We start from the raw sequence: 14,560 nt of genomic DNA on the forward strand, positions 1-14,560 counted from the left end.
GCACCCACATGGGTGGCAGCCATGAGGTGGCAGAAGATGGCTGCAGGCCTGACCCACGTTATCGCATTAACCCTCACGACAGGCCCTGCGAGGCAGGTCATGATGACCAGCATGTTGTCGATGTGGGTATTCAAGTTGTGAGAAATAAACGAGAGAGTTTTCCTGGTAGGTGAGTTGTCGAGTTGGGGTGGGCCAATCGTAAACTCCAACCTCACCCGCACAAACGTTTTCCTTTCTCCCAAACTCTCTGCAAAGACGGAACCTTAAAAGCCAAGCCTGTGCATTCTAGCTCCCAGCACCCTTCCCGAACTCAGGTCAAGGCAAAGGGCAGGCTTCTCAGGCGATTCCGATGCACACCTACGCCAAGCAGGGTCCAGGCAGCCGAGCCACAGAGTGCGGGGGAAGGGGGCGAGGTGGGGGCCGCAGGTGCACAGGCGCAAACGGGCGCCAGTCTGAGCCAGGGCTCTCGCTCGCGAGCTTTAGGGTGGGGGGTTGTTTGCTTGCTTGTTTGGTTTTTCGAGGTAGGGTCTCTGAGCATCACCATCATCATCATCATCATCATCATTATTATTATTGGAGGTTGACCAGCCCTTCTTGGACTCGAGGCAGCTCAGGAAGGTGGGGTGGGGGCCCCGTGGCTGGGAGCTGGCCCCGGCCCTCACCTGAACCGAGCCCTGCTCTCCCTGGCTCCTTTCCAGCCTGGGCACCGTTGAGCTCCACGCCCTCATTCAGCCTTGGGAACATCGCAAAGCGGTCATGCCCACGGATCTTAAGGGCATCATATTCTCCATGCAGCGCTTCCTTCTTTGGCTGGGGAGAGGAACTGGGGCTGGGGGGTGGGGTGGGGGCTGTGATCGCTTAGTGCTCCCAGGGGACAAATCAAGGCAAGGTTCCCCCTTTTTGAGGACACTGTCTTCCTCTCCCAGGACAGGCGCAAACCCGCCCTGCCAAGCGGCTGCGTCCCGGCAGGCCCCCGCTGCAGTCTGGCAGTGTGGCATGCGCGTGGGTCTCTGGTTGATGCAGGAGCTGGCACTCGTGTGGCAGTGGGTGGCGGTTCAACCAGAGCCAGCCTCAGAGGGCTCATGTGGCACTGCCACACCACGTCGAGGCGCGACTGTCATCCAGGTACTCTGCACGTAGATTTGCAGCCACCACGATGAGATGCTGCGGCGGAGCCGGGCCCCCACTCTCACGGCAGCGCCCGCGGTGGGGACGGCGCCCCCCAGCTTCTGCCGTGCCTTGTGACTTCGTGTAGGTCGCCATGGCACGGACACGGGTGCCAGGCGGGGCTGGGGGGGTCTACCCACAGCTGCGTAGGACATGTCTCGGGCACTCGGCAGCATGGCTGGTTGAGGGCCGGGGAGGCGTGCGGGTGACAGATTTGGCTGTGCAGGGAGCGCAGACCAAAACCATCGCTGCCCTGGTGGGTTTTCTGGGAAGGAACAGAGGATGACAAAGACCAGGGAGTGGTCGCCGGGGTCTCTGATGCTGGGGCCTGTGGGACAGGAGCTGCTGATATTTTTTTGGTGGGGGAAGAGGCATCATCTGGGCCTCCTGCCAGTACTTGGGAGGCCGAGGTTGCAGGATCGCCGTGAGCTCAGAGCCACTCTGAGAAGTCAGAATCCAGGCCAGCCTGGCCTATGGCAAGACTGGCCCTACCTAGAAAAAGAAGGAAAAAAAAAAGTTCTATGTACTAGCAAAGTGGACAGTGACACAAGAAAAACGAAACTTTCCTGTCAACATAGATGTGGAAGTTTCAATTAAAGTCTTGCAGACAGAATTTAAGGACACATTAAGAAGATTGTACCCCATGGTGAAGTTGGCTTTCTTACAGGGATGCAGGAACAGTCCAACATACGCTACTTAGGGACAGGTACAATCGTGTATAACCATGTCAACGATTCAGAAAACAAACAAACAAAAAACATTGACTCTGGGTGTGGTGGCACACACCTTTAATCCCAGCAGAGGTAGGAGGGTCGCTTTGAGTTTGAGGCCACCCTGAGACTACATAGTGAATTCCAGGTCAGCCTGGGCTAGAGTGAGACTCTACTTTGAAAAAAAAGATATATTGACAAAGTACAATATCCCTTCATGGTAAAAGCCTTCAAGAAACTAAGAATAGAAGGAACATACTTTATCATATTAAAGAAAATGTAGTACATGTGTATCATGGAAATTCATTCACCCATAAAGGGAGCAGCAAACTAGACATCATTATGTTAAGTGGAGTAAGCCCCAGCAGGAAAGACAAATATTGCATGCTTCTTCTAAAGTGAGTCACACCACATATAGTATATAATAAACATATGTGCATTTGTGTATGTACGTGTGTTTTCTTGTGCAACTAGAAAGGGGATCATGAGAAGGAAAGAAATCATCTTAAGGGTGCAGGTAAAGGGAGAAGAAGAGGGTAATGGCATGCATGTGACCTAAGAAGGTCACTAAAATGACAGAAAGTGGGTTACTTAGGGGGAGGAAGGGATCAGCAGAAGGAAAGTGGGGGAAGGCAGTTGTGTAAGGGAATGAATAATGACACGTGTGTTAAGAAAATTTTACAATGAAACCCATTCCTTTTATATGCTGAAAAATTAATTTTAAAAGTATGTATTTCACAGGTTTAAACATGACTTTAGTATCTCTCAACTTGCGTTCCCTCCCCAGGAAATCTGTTTTTATGCAAAAATATTTTCTCTCACGTCTTAGCCTACACATTTTTTGCTCCAGAATTCCAGTCATAATCCGGTTCCCCAGGTACGTGTAGGTGGAAGTCGTTGGTATCTAAACTTTCACTTGCAGGAACTAAATTCATCTCCGCCCTCTCTCGTGCTGCAGCATAAAATTACCCCAACCCATTCAGCGGTATAAACATCCACCGTGAAGTCGGGCAGGCATGGCGCTTGACTTCTCCATTGAAGGTCCGGTCAAAGCTGTGTTGACTGTGTACGAGCTTCACCTTCCTGAGCTCTCAGCTCTGCTCCCTCATCAGCGCCGCTGTGGCCACTGGGAAACGCAAGCTTCTCCTGCCCGCTCCTTTGCTGCTCACCCCTCGTCCTCTTTCACTGCTTCCATTCTCCACGCTGTCAGGTTGATGGTTCTAAAATTAATCTTCTTTTCAAACTTTACTGGTTAGAATCTTAAGTGAGTCCCATTTTATTTATTTGCTTTTTCTTTCCTTTCCTTCTCCGTCCCCCTCTCTCTTCCTCCTTCTTCCCCCTCCACCTTCCCTTCTGTTTGAATCACCAAAAACATAGCTCAGTTTTCTAGACTTGCGAGCTAAGATCTCCCTGCAGACTCAGCGGCTCTGTCACTGTCTTCTGCCCTGCAGCTGTAGCCTTGCCGCTGAGCCATCATGCCGCACAACATCTGTGTGGATGCTGCGGAGCTGGCCTCCCATCATCACTCCTGCATGGCGAGCGCTTTGTCCGCTGAGCCATCTCCCCAGCCCCTAAAGCATATATTTCTACAGTGATGGTGAAAGCCCACCGAGGAGAAGCTGGAAACAGAGGAACACCTAGAAGAAAACTCTTGAAGAAACAACAAAGTGACAATAATACATTATAGAATTCCTTGTCTCTACTGTGTGCCAAAACTCAATGAAGTTGTACATTTAATGGGAAGATAAATTGAATGTCGAAAGTAAGAATAATGAAATACAACATAAGAAAGGCAGCAAAATTCACTTTTCATAAGAAGCATTGTACCCTCCTCATTGTCACTGATTCCAGTCACATAGTGTCTTACAGTTTACTGAAAGTTACCCCTGTAGTCAAGCAAATCCTTCTTATATTTCAGCACAGGACTCCCTCATATGCAAACTTCTGTCTCATTTCTCTACAATAAGATGTATTTGGTTATTTAACATTACCTTCACCTTTGTAAAAGAAACCTATTGGAGATTTGTTGAAAGTTTGCAAAAGAAATTAAAAATGGATCATTTGCATTTCATTTCTAAGTAAGTTTAATGTGCACATTAAATTTAAATTCCAGCTGATTCATGCTTTTGGAAATTTATAACTATAGCTACAAAGTTAAAATGGTGCTGCATTTCATAAGACTACAGTGAATTTTACTTATATGAAACTTTCCATTAGATCACTGAATTCTTCTTCCTTCCTCCCCACATAGATGTGCAAACATGCATATCTACACACATCAACATCCAAGCAGTAACATTTCTATTGCTTCCACTCATTAAAAATCTCTCTCTCATGCTGAGTGTGGTGGCACATGCCTTTAATCCAAGCACTCGGGAGGTAGAGGTAGGAGGATCACCATGAGTTCGAGGCCACCCTGAGACTACATAGTGAATTCCAGGTCAGCCTGGGACAGAGTGAGACCCTGCCTTGAAAAACAAAACAAACAAAAATCTCTTTCTCTCTCTTTCACACACATGCACACACACACACACACACTCAGTAAGAAGGAAGAAAGCTGTTTCAAATGTTATGCTTTCTTAAAGATCCCAATAGAGGTGGTCAGAAAATCAAGTTTTGCTATTAGACCTGTATAGTGGGAACAATCGTTAGCATTCATGAATTGCTTCACTAGTTTGCATGTCACTGTGACATCAAGTATATAATGACTCTGAGTCTCAATTCATTGGTCATAATGTGGAAACTCACAGAAACGAATGGAAAGCGATTTCTCAAGCCATTTTGTCATGGTAGTTCTTTCAGTATGATTTAGGAAACTACACTGGATAGAAAAGCCTCCCGTTTAAATGTCAAATACAAGATTCATTTCTGTAGTACTTTAATCCAAATGTCAGAACTGTGAGCTAAACCATCAATCTCACTGGAAATTTGTGAATTTTACACATCAAAACTGTTGTCCTTTATGAGAGAGATCTGGATTTCAGGGAATACCCAGAATGCAATTTGCAAGATGCTGAAAGAGGTATCCATCAAGGAGTGGCAAAGAGCTGGAGAACCTTCTAAACCTGTCATGAGAATGGCCTATCTAAAATAAGTTCACCTCCTTCTAGAACTGATCAAGAATATTCCAGGAATTTGCCTCCTTGCTTTCTTATTTTCCTACTTCCTGTTTCCTGGCTATAGAACTGTTTCTCTTGTCCTCTCCATAAATTCATCTGCATTAGTCAAGTTCAAGTGAGCTTGACTTTCTTTTCATACTTCAACACCCCCCTGCAATTCACCATGGGCTTGGATATCTCCAGTTCTCTCCTCCATGCTGAAGCAAATCTCTCCACTCAACTGGATGGGCCAGAAAAGCAAGCTTTTTCATGAGCAAACAAGAAAACAAAGAATGACAAAATAAACACAGAAACATCTGTAAAAGATAATCAAATAAATTCTATTTTATGGGTGTTGTGCAAATTCAAGTCAACAGGGGAAGTAAGATGGACTTTTATTTGGCTAGAGTGCAAAGAGTCCCATGAAGAAGTCGCCAGCCTAAACATTAACATGTTCAGTCCTTGGAAGCAGTATGCAGCTCAAGTCTGCTCTGCTTGGCTAAGAAGATAAGGCCGGTGACTAAAGAGAGCAAGGAAAATGGTGAGAAGCTAGGAATTTGAAGGGGAGGTCAACAGAACTCTTGCCTCTAAAAATGTGGACATTCATACAAGAATTCTTACATAGAGTTTGTTGAATTGTAAATTGTTTAGTTGATGATTTGTAATGTTTTCTAAGAAAATTTCCCTTTATACATACATACAGATATATATATGTATATATGTGTGTGTGTGTGTGTGTATTATATATATATAGAAAGAGAGAGAGAGAGAGAGAAAGAGAGAGAGAGAGAGAGAGAAAGAAAGAAAGAAAGAAAGAAAGAAAGAAAGAAAGAAAGAAAGAAAGAATATATATATATATAGAGAGAGAGAGAGAGAAAATGTCTGGAGAGAAGGCTTAGCTGTTGAGGCACTTGTCTGTGAAGCCTAAGGAATTAGGTTTGATTCCTCATACCTATGTAAGCCAGATGCACAAGGTGGTGCGTGTTTCTGGTATCTTTGGCAACTGGATGGAGGCCCTGGTGTACCCATTCTCCCATCTGCCTCTAATTAATAAATAAATAAATAACTAAATAATATAAAAATAATATATACATGTGTTTTATATGTGTGTATATGTAATCAAATGCATATTTTGAGATTGCCATTCCCTGGAAATTTTCAATTATATGTTGTATATTCTTCTAGGTCTTGGCTGGGCGTGACTATGCCGTGCAAACATCAGCCTTCTGCTCCTGCCTCTATTCTATACAATCTCTTAGGGGTAGTGAGGGATGTTCACGCATGACAATTTACACTCTTCCTCTTACTTCCTACCAGGTTGGTGTATTAGCTTCACACTTAGTCTGTTCCCTGTTACATTCATAACGATAATAATACTTTGCTTACTCGTTGCAGTAAAAAATGCATCTTACAACTTGCACATAGCTTAGAGAATTTAGCATTTCTCCACGATATGTTTGTTAGCAAACCCTAGGGAAGCCTACTGACAATTATGCTTTTTATTTTTAAGGTAGTATCTTGCTCTAGCCCAGACTAAGCTGGAATTCACTCTGTAATCTCAGGATGGCCTTAAACTCTTGGGCCTCTTCCTTCTCCTTACAACCCCAACATTTGTCCAATTTTTGGAAAGCAAGATGGCTGTTACTAATATTCTGTAGTCTCTATCAATATAGCTGTCAAGACGGGACGGTGAGTAACAGTAGCCAATTAAATCAGTCTGCATCCCAGAACGGAGTGCATTTTCATTGTCTGAGATGACAAATATTTGTAGGAGAAATGTGTTCATAGCGCTTGATTAATTAAAGTCTGGCAAAGATATCTGGACAATAAGGAACTGAGAACTTTCCATATTCTACTTTACATAACTTTAGTTTTTCTGCCGTAGTCCTTCTAAACTGACCAGCCCCTTGGGATACAGAATGCATGGTACATTTATTTCCATGTATGGCTAGTCAGGACTAAGCACATTAGTGACCGTTGTTAGGTGGGGAGTTGACAGATATTGAATAGAATTGAGTATCTTCACTCTCTTCAATAAGCTCTAAAACAAGGGCCATAAGAAAAGAGTTTAGAAGTATAAGCCGTTCTCAATCTTTATTATTTAAGGACTAATTATCATGCTTTTCAATGCCTTGTACTTTCTATGGTGAGCTCATTTCAATGCTCATTAACACCTCCACTACACCAGAGGGTAGACAGGAGTTAATAATGTGATTATAAAGGATACTATGCAAATGAACCACACTAGCTTGTTGGGCAGGTAGATTGCAATTCTTGATTAACAGGAGGCTTTGGGACTACACTTCGACTTTAGCTGTATGCAGCCCTCCTCCCCCCCCCCCTCCATTGGGGGTAGACACAATTAAGAATGTATACTTGGTCTACAAGTCATTGGAATAAAAATAAATATCCACTGGCTATCCAGCCACCCTAGATTTGGTAGGTGCTACCATATCGGAGAAAACCCTCTCAGAAGGGCTAGGGCAGGCTTCAGTGGTCTTGAAGCCAGGTTTGTATTCTGATTGGTGAGCACTCCGATACCAATACGGCTGGAGTGGAGCTGTGTGCCGGCTCTGAGCGCGACTGCAGGAGAAGCCCCACACCAGCACTTGGCACAGCTGCAGTTCATGAATCACACAAGCAGGAGGGCAACCTGAAAGACGGTTTGTGGCACTTAGAACATTGAGGAAGGCTTGGGCAAGAGCCCTTAGCTCAGAAAAGAGGAAGGAGTGGAATTCGGGATACAAAGGTTACCTAGCCATGTATTCTGTATGGCTGGCTGATGGTGGGAATTCGGGAGAAGCAAGTTGATTGAAACATGTATGACAGGCCACAACTTAGGAGTTCAGCCCAGTGTCAGCCGTTGGGGGGTGAAGTCAAGAACTGAAAATTGAATCTAAGCACCAAAGGGTTGTTAATAACTCAAGTTCAAGGTCACTCAGACCTACCTGGGCAGATGAAGCCATGTACAGATCACTGAGCCCTCTTCTCAGTTTCTGTTCACTGTGCGGGGACAGTCACAGGAGATAGTCACATGATCACAGGAATGTATCTGTCAGTTCTTAACTTTCCAGACAGCACCTGATTCGTGATGGCTTGAGTCATATTGGTTTGACTTTAAGATAGTGAGAAAATAACACAAATTCAGTAGAAGTCTTTTTTTCTGATTTTGAGTTTTGATTTTTCCTGAAGTACTGAATTATCTGTCGTGTAAACTCACCCTGTGATCAAATGTGCACACATCATGGCACTTGATAGAGGCTCATGGTGCTGCATGGCTAAGCTAAAATATTCAGTAGGTTTGTTGCATTAAGTACGTATTTTCCTTACGACAATTTAATTTTACCATTGGCTTAATCGGGCTGTAGCCTCAGCATTAGTCAAAAAGTACTTGTGTAGATATAGTTTTATTTATAAGTATTTTTTTCTATCACTTTTCGCCTATTTTTCACTTGTCTACCTATTTCTAAAACTCTCCTGGAAAATCTAATATTTAAACAGGTTGTTGGGTTACTGACCTATTTTTTAAAAGAAATATGGATTTATGTGAGAAAGGGAATGAAGAGAGAGATAAAGTGGAAGAGGCAGATAACAGAGAGAGAATGGGTATTCCAGGTGCTCAGCCACTGCAGACAAACTCCAGATGGATGTGCCACTTTGTGCATCTGGCTTATGTGCGTACTGTGGAACCAAACCCTGGTCCTTAAGCTCCTAAAAACAAGTGTCTTAACTACTAACCCATCTCTCCAGCCCCGACTCCTCTTAATTATAACAACTAAGATCTAAAAGGCTGGTGTTCTATTCAAGTCATCTCCTGTATAAAGAAGTCTAGACTTCCGATTATTCAAATGGTGATCCTTTACCTATTCCATGAATCAGAAAAAGAAAAAAAAAGAAAAAAAAAAAACAAGTGATGGGGAAAAAGATTAGAGACTCAAGAAAAATGATGTGCAGTTTTGGAAAATTAACTTTATAAAAGGGTTTTTATGTATGGTTTTGTTTTTCATGTTTTTTATCTTGTATTCTGGCTTGCTAATTTAATTGAGGGTAGGAGAATCACCTGAAAATTATTTGAAAGTGGACTTTTAAAAATGCTTAATCCAAAGACGTCTGTCCTTCTGAATGTGGAGGAGACCAGACTTCATTAGGACCTCAAAACACAGCACATACATTTTGAATGAGCTACAGTTCAAATACTAAATTTCATATTTGCAGATTCAGAGACAGGTTTGTATATCAGTCTATTAAATATAAGCGACCAGATTTATGTGAACATACATGCAATGTTATGATCCTCAAAGTTGTTTAACATGAAAAACAGATCTTACTAGGAGATAAGGCTTCCTCAAAAAAAAAAAAAAATTCTCATGACAGAGTCTCATAGGATTGGCGTAAGTATTAGATTGCTAAGCAGGTGTCCAATCAAAAGATGCATGAGGGCCGGAGAGATGGCTTAGCAGGTAAGGTGCTTGCCTGCGAAGCCTAAGGACCCAGGTTTGATCCTAGTACTCACATAAGCCCGATGCACAATGTGGCACATGCATCTGGAGTTCATTTGCAGTGACTAGGGCCCTGGCGCACCCTCTCTCTCTCTCCATCTCCCTCCCTCTCTCAATCTGCCTCTTTCTTTTTTTTATCTCTCTAAAATATAAAATAAAATAAAATATTAAAAAGATAACTTATCCAATCAAAGTGCCAACTGGCCACAGTTCTGAGAAACCCATCTCACCTTGTTCCATGCTCAGTGAGTAAGGGAATGGGTCATTTTCTATAGTACCCCAGGGCCCTGTTTGGCAGGAATGGTGGCAACAGTGGCACATTTGCTCTGAGTTTTGTCCCCTTTTAACTTTTGGCTTCTTTCACTGATGGACCCGTGATCAGCAGGTACTGTTATCATTTCCACAGTTTGGGTATTTATAGGCAATTTTGCTATCCATCTTTTATTCAGATCTCTATTGATTTACTGGGCATATAGCTGTGAGTGAACCTGCTGCATCATAGGAAAAATATCATCACATTTTGTTCAAGAGCCAACTGCATTCTGAAGTGGCTTACTATTTTCTATTGCCACCAGCAGTTCATGAAGGTTCTAATTTCTCCACATTCTTGCCAACAGTTGTTATGATCTTTGTGATCATAGCTACCCTACTGAGTATGAGGTTATGTCTCATGCTAGTTTTGATTTGATATTTCCCTTGCAACTACTGACATTAATCATTTGTCACATTCTTATTGATCTTTTGAATGTTTTGTGATATGTTTTTCTAAGATTGGAGATACAATTCAGCGATGCTTAGCATGCCCAGGGCCCTGGGTTCAATTCCCAGCACTGGACACACACACACTCTCTCTCACACACACACTCACATTCAAATATTTTTCCTTATTAAAAAATGTTATATCACCTGTCTTCTGATAAGTTAGAAGAATTTGCTATGAATTCTAGATATAAGCCTATAGCCATACCATCCTAAGCACCTCCTCTTTGCTGTGTATATATGCCTGACTGTATAAATATATTGCCAATATTAGCTCTCAAGCTATAGACTATTTTAATTTTCTTAATTTTGACCATAGATATGTAAAGGTTTTGAATTTTAATAAAGTTCTAGTCAACATTCTGTTGGCCCTATTTTATGCCATAGCTAACATTTACCTAACCTAAGACTATGGGCATAATCCTCAGGCTCTTCTAGAATTCTCATGTTCTTGTTTCTGGTCTTTGATTCATTGTGACTATTTTTATTGTTTTTAGTAGTAGGAGTTTAAAATAATATTTTGTGTGTTATAAGAGCCAGTTGATCCCGCCCTATTTTTCTTTTTAAAAAAAGATTATCCATTTTCTACTAAAAGTCATGGAAGTATGCTGAAAACACATTGGACATAAAAATGAAGGTGTCTGGGGCTGCTGAGATGGCTCAGTGGTTAAGGTATTTGCTTGCAAATACTGAAGGCCCTAGTTCAATTTCAATTCTCCAGTACATATGTAAAACCAGTTGCACAAATTGGCACATGCATCTGTAATTTGTTTGCAGGGACAGAAGGCCCTGGCCCATTCTCTCTCTCTTTCCCCCCTCTCTCCTTGCAAATAAATAAATAAATAAGTAAATTTAAAAATGAAGATTTCTGCATCCTGGCTTCTATTTCAGCGGTACATATTGACAAACATGAGCTTCCCAAGCTTGTTAGCCTTGTCCTAGGTTGTTTTGGCTATTTTGACTCACTTGCATTTCTATGTGAATTTTGGAATCAGCATGCTTATGTTTCCATATGGACAATTATTAGTAGCAGGAGTCTCATGGAATCTAGAAAGGACTTGGTAGCTGTGCTGTTTTGAATCAGATGTCCCCCACAGACTCGTGTGCACTAGGCTCTTGGTTCTCAGCTGATGGTAACTTGGGAGGTGGAGACTTGCTAAAAGAGGTGTGATGCTGAGGTGGATTTAGGGGTGTTAGCATCAGTTCCCACTTGCCAGAGCTCAGCTCACTTTCCTACTGCTGTTTTCCCACTGCTGCAGCAGAATGATGTTCAAATTCTGCTCATGCCATGCTTTCCCCTGTCATCATGAAGCTTCAAGCCAGAATAAAACCTGCTGCTTTTGTTCAGGTGTTTTATCCCAGCAACATGAAACTGAACAGGGGAGTATTCCCACATTAACAATATAAGATCTTTCAAACCATAAAATATTTTCATTTTTGTTTAGATTCTCTTTTTATTTTATTTGTATTTCTCTCTGTAATGTTTTGTGTGCTTAGCATAGAAGTATTAAAGTTCTTTAGTTAAAGTGAATTCTCAATGCTTAATTCATTTGATGATATTGACAATGGGGAAAAAAGTAAATTTTCTATTGCCAGTATAACAAAATCTGAATTTGAATTATGGATATACATTTTGTATCCAACACACGAGTTCTAAAAATTTGTAATAGTTTATTTATGGTCTTTTAAATAGAAGATCATGTGTTGTGCAAATAAAAAAATGCTGTTCTATCTTCCTTTTCAATAAAACTGACTTTTATTTCTCTTTCTTTATAAAGTGCCTTGAATTGAACCTCCAGTATAATGTGGAGTAGCAGTGAGGAATGATTTCCTGTCCTGTCACCAACTTTAAGATATTTTACATCACCACCACTGAGTATGACATTAGCTGGAGGGTTTCGTGTCTCATATGTATCTTTTCCTTGACTTTCATAGCAATGATGAATAAATTACGATTAATATTTCTATTTTACAAGTCAAAAACATTGCTAACTAATTTAGTAAGTGCTCATGTTAGAACTTAAATGAGATTATAGAGTACCAAAAGCCACTTTAATAGTGCTTTGATAGTGTCTAAATAATTATTAGTTAAATTAATTATATGAAACTTTAATTAACAAAGTTTGAAAACAGATCTAGGAATTCTACTAAATTGTGTATGCATTTTATAACTTAATAACTTACTGAATGTGAATAGTAAACATATGCTTAATTTTTCTGTGCTTCAAAAGCCTTCAAGCAGTATGATAATTAATCCCATTATATTGATATTAATAATACAAATAGATGGAAAGAACCAAATTGCTGATCTTAGAATAAAACACACACGCACACACACACACATATTTGCTTTTACCTTGAGGCTTTCATACCTTTCCAATGCCTCTTAGAATCTTATGATTGCACATAAATTGTAAGTCAGGTGTAATGACATGGGCTTGTGGGCTCAGCTACTCAGGAAGCTGCGACCAGAGAAACACTTAAGTCCAAATCTAGTCTGGGTAACATGGTAAGACTGAATTTCAAAAGGAAAAACAAATAAATATTAGCATTGCAATGAACAAAAAACTCCAATTTTTAAATTTTATTTATTTTTTATTATTTTATTTTATTTTTTTAAATTATTTATTTATTTATTTGAGAGTGACAGACACAGAGAGAAAGACAGATAGAGGGAGAGAGAGAATGGGCGTGCCAGGGCTTCCAGCCTCTGCAAACAAACTCCAGATGCGTGTGCCCCCTTGTGCATCTGGCTAACGTGGGACCTGGGGAACTGAGCCTCGAACCGGGGTCCTTAGGCTTCACAGGCAAGCGCTTAACCACTAAGCCATCTCTCCAGCCCTTAACTTTTATTTTGATACACTGGCTCTTGCTGTTCATTTCTTTCTATGCCAAGCACATACTCCTAATCAAGAGATTTGATGATTTCACTACTGTTTGGCTGTTCTTTGGACAACAAGGACAGTTGTCTTTCTTGATGGCGTCATGAAGCCAGCTTGCTGCAGCCTCATAGGAGTGAGTACCAGTGAAAGAAAGACCTATGCCAGTCGTCCATACTCTGGCTTGATTCTAAAGTCACTGGAGAAATATCACTTTCAGAATTGGAGTTCCTTGCATGAGCCAACTATGTTTTAATATAAAGTTAAAAGGTACAATTACACATTACAGTTGCTCATTTTCACTATAAGCAAAAACACGATATTTAGTTCTTGATGAATAATAACTTTTAAGCACTAAACCAGTATTTGCCTGTTGGATGGTTTGTTTTAAAGTTTCATAACTGCCCTTGTTGACTATTCCCACTCCAGTCCTATTTTGCTGAACAATGAAAGAATAGTTTATTTTAAAACCTGATTGATGTAAGTTTGGTCAAAGCTTTAGCCAGTAAATTGAGAGACCAAAAGAAACAAACAACATGGAGTTGGGATGGATTTTGTTATGTAAGGAAAAACTTTCAGTAATTTAAAATCCCCCCAGTGTAAATCGAAGATTCAGAGGATAGCTAAGTTAACTCATTGTGTCCCATTCTACCCTTAGGCACAACTGAAATAGTAAATTAGAATTTTTTAAGAAAGCTATTAGTCCTTAAAATAGTCCCAGGAGCAGGAAGGTATATGAGAGCTACATTTGCCCCCTTTTCGTTTTTTTTAAAGCTGCAGCAGAGATAATATGACCCGCCTTTCACAAAACTTTAATTACTACCTTGAAGTGAGATAGAAAAATAAGTTAGAAAATAAATCCAAAATAATAATTAAACAAGGGACATGAAGAATTTTCATAGTCAAAATTTGATTATCTTCAAATAAAATTTTAACAAAAGTTTTCATATTGGAAAACTTAAAGTTTACACTTCAAAATGAATTTAACAAGAGTTACATTTGGAAAATAAATAAATATATTCATTTTACATTTAGGAAATTGCATAGGAAACTTCATAAAGCAAGAAAAGACAAAAAAAAAAAAAAAAGGAGTCATAGTGGAAAGAAAATCCAAGGGGTAAGGTGATGTCTTGGATGACCAGAACAAAAGCAGTTAATTCTGTTTTCCACTTGGAAGGGAAGCTAATCAGTGGTGATTAAGAGGCAGAGTAGCAGTCTAATAAACAGCACTTGTCACCAGTTGTCATCTTAGTGATCAATTCACACCTCCATCACAATGACAGGGACCCTTCGACTACTCTAATAACCGGACTCCTCCGAGCAGAGGAGGATTAGGAAAGGGATAATGGATTGCTAAGGCCCTAATGACGTGCAGGGTGAGAAGAAGAAAGCTCTCAGCTGGGAGGCAGCAGGAAGGGCGGCGGCAAGAGTGAACTTTAATTAAGGTT

The 14,560-nt window shown here is 40.9% G+C and overlaps 1 pseudogene; it reads right to left on the reverse strand.

Moving 5' to 3' along the window:
* Positions 1-570: 570 nt before the first annotated feature.
* LOC123455538 lies at positions 571-2,812 on the reverse strand (annotated as a pseudogene).
* Between the last annotated feature and the right edge of the window lie 11,748 nt (positions 2,813-14,560).

This window comes from Jaculus jaculus, chromosome 17, assembly GCF_020740685.1.
Source record: "Jaculus jaculus isolate mJacJac1 chromosome 17, mJacJac1.mat.Y.cur, whole genome shotgun sequence".
Lineage (NCBI taxonomy): Eukaryota > Metazoa > Chordata > Mammalia > Rodentia > Dipodidae > Jaculus > Jaculus jaculus.